Genomic DNA, 5,763 nt, shown 5'->3' with positions numbered 1-5,763 from the left:
CACTTCCACATTTATTTTCAGTATAGTCTCTAAATAAGTAGCAAACCAAACAAAATGCCTTGTCTGTTTTTATACTATATTCCAACCAATCACCGTAGAGATCAAACCAAGCAGGATTAAATCTTCTAAGCTTATGTCCTTTCAGTGTTTTAGGAAAATCATGACCGCGAGGTTGACAAGGACCTTTAGTAAGATATTTTCGTCTTACCTCATCTCTTTCGTTTGGATGATATTCCTTTATACTTTTTCTCTCTGCAGGATCTGAAGGCAAATTCTCCAAATTAGTTTTTGATGATGACATTGGCGGAGTAGAAGCCAAATTCTCCGTGTTGGTTTTTGGTAGTGAAGAACTAGAAGGCAAATTCTCTGAATTAACTTTTGATGATGATAAACACTGTTTTTTAAAATATTTCTCCATGGATACCTAAAAAAAATTATGTTAGTAACTTAGTAATTAAGGCTAAATAATAATAAAAACTATTAACAATGATGTATAAACTTACTTAGAAAAGATGTCAAAGAAACAATGAGAAAAGATATTAAAGATGATGAATAAAGTTTCTGCAATTTTTTTTTTTCAAAAGAGAAGAACGTAAAGTCTATTTAGGAACATTAGGGTTTTTAAATTTTAGACTAATAATTATTTAGGTTGGATAATTAAAATTGTAACAAATATTGATGGGCTGTCTACATATTTTATTTTCAATTGGGCTAAAGTTAAAAAACAAATTGTAACAAGACCCATCTCTTTTTCTTTGGTTTGAAATTAAAAAAAAATTGAAAAAAGAGAGTATGTGGCACGTGCCCCACCCTCTCTAGTGGTGGGTCCGCCCCTGTATAAGACAAGCGGTTATGTTTATAACCACAAAATTGTTCACAGGATTGGTACTGTATCCTTTTCCGATTGGTAAAAACTTCATTTTTGACCAAGTGAGTGTTGGTTTCACCTAAGACTCGCCAAAATTGTGTTCTTTAGCATCCTCATCAAGTAGATACTAAAATAGAGGTTCTTACAATATAATAATAATAATTTTGTGACTATTTAGTTATATATTTAATTATTTAAATAAAAGAAAATGTTGTAATTTGTAGGGAAGTAATACACTTACATTTTCATTTTGTTCTACGTATCTTTTCATTATTTTTCCAAAAACTTCTATCGTGTATCTCATAAGAGTATCTAAAGAATAAAATACAAAATTTAAAAAGTAAAAAATGTGGTCTACAGAGTCAATATGAATCTGTAAATGTTGCCTGTCAAAAAAAAAAGTAAAAAAAAATGAGAAAAACTCTTGTAAAAATATTTCAAAATAGAACTTTGACGATATTTTCTAGAACCATTTTACTACTGTGTCAGTTTATAATTGGTTTGACGTTCTGACAAAACAACTTTCAGTTTTGTCGACTTTGATTCTTTTTTATTCAAAAAAATAAAATAATTGGTTTATTTTTTCAATGGAAATTAAAATTTAATTATATATCAAAAATACATTAAAACAATATTATTTAGATACCTCTTCTTTCTTAGATACTTACCATTAAAATTGATCTTAGGGCAGCCCAATGAAGGTTATTTATACAGGTTCTAAGTATTAAAATTATGAATTTTTTTATAAAAAGTGAACATCGAGAAACTAATTGTTCTACATTTAGATCCTTAACAAAAAAAAGAAAGATAAGGTACTCTTTACACATATGTTGATTTTTTTATTGGTTTATCTCAATATTATGATTTATGTTGATAGGATTTATCAAAAAAAAAAAAAAATTTACAAAAAGATATTAATATTAAATTTGTTAGAACTATTTGAGAAAATACTCCCTGTTAATCATGCTCTTAGACCATATTTATTGCAGAGTTCTTAGGATGAAGTTCTAAATGTAATATAAGAACCGTTTCTTAACTTTAACTAAGAAAAACTAAGAACCGTTTCTTAAAACTCTTATTTAAGAGTCGGTTCTTAGTTTTTCTTAGTTAAAAATTAAGAGACGGTTCTTATATTACGCTAAGAACCCTACCCTAAGAAATCTCCAATAAACATGTCTAATTAGGATCTTTAATTTGGTTCGTCACTTCTCAGTCAACCAAAATTATACAAAGAAACTTTCTCGGATTGCACACTTATTGGCAATAACATCTTCCCTAATTTGTTGGTAATTCTACAGTTTTGTGGCGTCAATTCTAGAAATTATTATATGTAAACCCTACATTGTACATAAAAACAAAAACAAAACCCTACATATAGATAGTTCGTGAATGAAAACATTTTTATCCTGAAAATTTGAAAGCATACACATGCATTTTAAACGAGTTTGTTAGAGTTCCAATCTTGTCTCTTTCTTTTTTTTTTTTTTTTTTAATTTGTTTCTTTCTTACTTAGGCAGAAGAAAAGTATTGTGAATTTAATTCCCATCAAGCATCGATATCATATTTGTTTTTCCTTTTTAATTGATCGATATCATACTTGGATGACTGAGAGGTCCTTTGGGCCCGGGACAAGAATTTAGACTATGTTTGAGGGATAGCCATATTACATACAGGTTCTTGTTTTTCGCCTGAAATTATCTACAAGGTTTTTTAGCTCATAACTTCTTAGTAAAATAAACAAAAAAAATCTTGAAAATGAAAAAAAAAAGCATCAATTCATGATCTTCCTGGAAAGATTGGGATGAAAACATATAGCTCGAGTCTTTTTACTGCAAAATCCGTTTTGTAGGACTAGTATTTGTGTCCTTATGATTTGTAAAATCCCGTGCTCGGTCTCAGATGGGACATGCATGTTACATCAACCATAGAAAGCACGTAGTAGAATTATTATCATAAGAAAAAATATTATTACAAATTCATGATCTTCCTGAAAAGATTGGGATGAAAACATATAGCTCGAGTATAAAGATAATTTCATTGTGATTTGTGAATATAAAATAAATAATATAATAACAGGTTTTTACTTATTTAAAATATGTGTATATATAAATTATTAATTTATAATTTTAGTGAGACTATATATTTATATAGAAGTTTCTAAAATAATACTATTTTATTATTTTGTCAATTTGTGTCAAATTTTAAACCGGTTCAAGTTGGAACTGGCGAAATTATTAATTTATTGAGATTGTTAATTTATAGAGTATTAATTGATAAAGGGTGTACTGTGAAATGTAAGCACACCCGCCCCTTCTCGGAGGCCTGAGGCATTTGCCTCTTTTTTTCCACATGGGCACGGCCCTGGTGTGTCTTGCGGTGATTGCTAGGCTGCTGGGGGATACACATCTGTTCATTTTGATGATAAGACTTTTTAAAGCTTTTTTCTTTAGGTAGATACAATTTTAATTCATTAAAAACAAAAAAAAATCATAATAATATATATTAAAAGTTGCCATCTTACATGTTTTATTGACTTTTTCTTATAAACCTAATTATATCGTTATTATCTTTCTTTTATATATATATAAGACAAGCGGTTATGTTTATAACCACAAAATTGTTCACAGCATTGGTACTGTATCCTTTTCTGATTGGTAAAAACTTCATTTTTGACCAAGTGAGTGTTGGTTTCACCCAAGACTCGCCAAAGTTGTGTTCTTTAGCATCCTCATCAAGTAGATACTAAAATAGAGGTTCTTACAATATAATAATAATAATTTTGTGACTATTTAGTTATATATTTAATTATTTAAATAAAAGAAAATGTTGTAACTTGTAGGGAAGTAATACACTTACATTTTCATTTTGTTCTATGTATCTTTTCATTATTTTTCCAAAAACTTCTATCGTGTATCTTATAAGAGTATCTAAAGAATAAAGTACAAAATTTAAAAAGTAAAAAATATGGTTTACAGAGTCAATATGAATCTGTAAATGTTTGCTGTCAAAAAAAAAAAAAAAAGGTGAGAAAAACTCTTGTAAAAATATTTCAAAATAGAACTTTGACGATACTTTCTAGAACCATTTTACTACTGTGTCAGTTTATAATTGATTTGACGTTCTGACAAAACAACTTTCAGTTTTGTCTTTGATTCTTTTTTCTTCAAAAAAAATAAAATAATTGGTTTATTTTTTCAATGGAAATTAAAATTGAATTATTTATCAAAAATGCATTAAAACAACATTATTTAGATACTTATTCTTTCTTAGATACTTACCATTAAAATTGATCTTAGGGCAGCCCAATGAAGGTTGTTTATACAGGTTCTAAGTATTAAAATTATGATTTTTTTTTAATAAAAAGTGAACATAGAGAAACTAATTGTTCTACATTTAGATCGTTAACAAAAAAAAGAAAGATAAGGTACTCTTTACACATATGTTGATTTTTTTATTGGTTTATCTCAATATTATGATTTATGTTGATAGGGTTTATCAAAAAAAAAAAATTACAAAAAGATATTAATATTAAATTTGTTAGAACTATTTGAGAAAATACTCCCTGTTAATCATGCTCTTAGACCATATTTATTGCAGGGTTCTTAGGATAGAGTTCTAAATGTAATATAAGAACCGTTTCTTAATTTTAACTAAGAAAAACTAAGAACCGTCTCTTAAAACTCTTATTTAAGAGCCGGTTCTTAGTTTTTCTTAGTTAAAAGTTAAGAGAAGGTTCTTATATTACGCTAAGAACCATACCCTAAGAACTCTCCAATAAACATGTCTAATTAGGATCTTTAATTTGGTTCGTCACTTCTCAGTCAACCAAAATTATACAAAGAAACTTTCTCGGATTGCACACTTATTGGCAATAACATCTTCCCTAATTTGTTGGTAATTCTACAGTTTTGTGGCGTCAATTCTAGAAATTATTATATGTAAACCCTACATTGTACATAAAAACAAAAACAAAACCCTACATATAGATAGTTCGTGAATGAAAACATTTTTATCCTGAAAATTTGAAAGCATACACATGCATTTTAAACGAGTTTGTTAGAGTTCCAATCTTGTTTCTTTCTTCTTCTTTTTTTTTAAAAATTGTTTCTTTCTTACTTAGGCAGAAGAAAAGTATTGTGAATTTAATTCCCATCAAGCATCGATATCATATTTGTTTTTCCTTTTTAATTGATCGATATCATACTTGGATGATTGAGAGGTCCTTTGGGCCCGGGACAAGAATTTAGACTATGTTTGAGGGATAGCCATATTACATACAGGTTCTTGTTTTTCGCCTGAAATTATCTACAAGGTTTTTTAGCTCATAACTTCTTAGTAAAATAAACAAAAAAAATCTTGAAAATGAAAAAAAAAAAGCATCAATTCATGATCTTCCTGAAAAGATTGGGATGAAAACATATAGCTCGAGTATAAAGATAATTTCATTGTGATTTGTGAATATAAAATAAATAATATAATAACAGGTTTTTACTTATTTAAAATATGTGTATATATAAATTATTAATTTATAATTTTAGTGAGACTATATATTTATATAGAAGTTTCTAAAATAATACTATTTTATTATTTTGTCAATTTGTGTCAAATTTTAAACCGGTTCAAGTTGGAACTGGCGAAATTATTAATTTATTGAGATTGTTAATTTATAGAGTATTAATTGATAAAGGGTGTACTGTGAAATGTAAGCACACCCGCCCCTTCTCGGAGGCCTGAGGCATTTGCCTCTTTTTTTCCACATGGGCACGGCCCTGGTGTGTCTTGCGGTGATTGCTAGGCTGCTGGGGGATACACATCTGTTCATTTTGATGATAAGACTTTTTAAAGCTTTTTTCTTTAGGTAGATACAATTTTAATTCATTAAAAACAAAAAAAAA

Source organism: Brassica oleracea, chromosome C2, assembly GCF_000695525.1.
Source record: "Brassica oleracea var. oleracea cultivar TO1000 chromosome C2, BOL, whole genome shotgun sequence".
NCBI classification, from domain to species: domain Eukaryota; kingdom Viridiplantae; phylum Streptophyta; class Magnoliopsida; order Brassicales; family Brassicaceae; genus Brassica; species Brassica oleracea.
The sequence above is the reverse complement of the archived record's forward strand: the minus strand, read 5'-3'. Positions refer to the sequence as shown.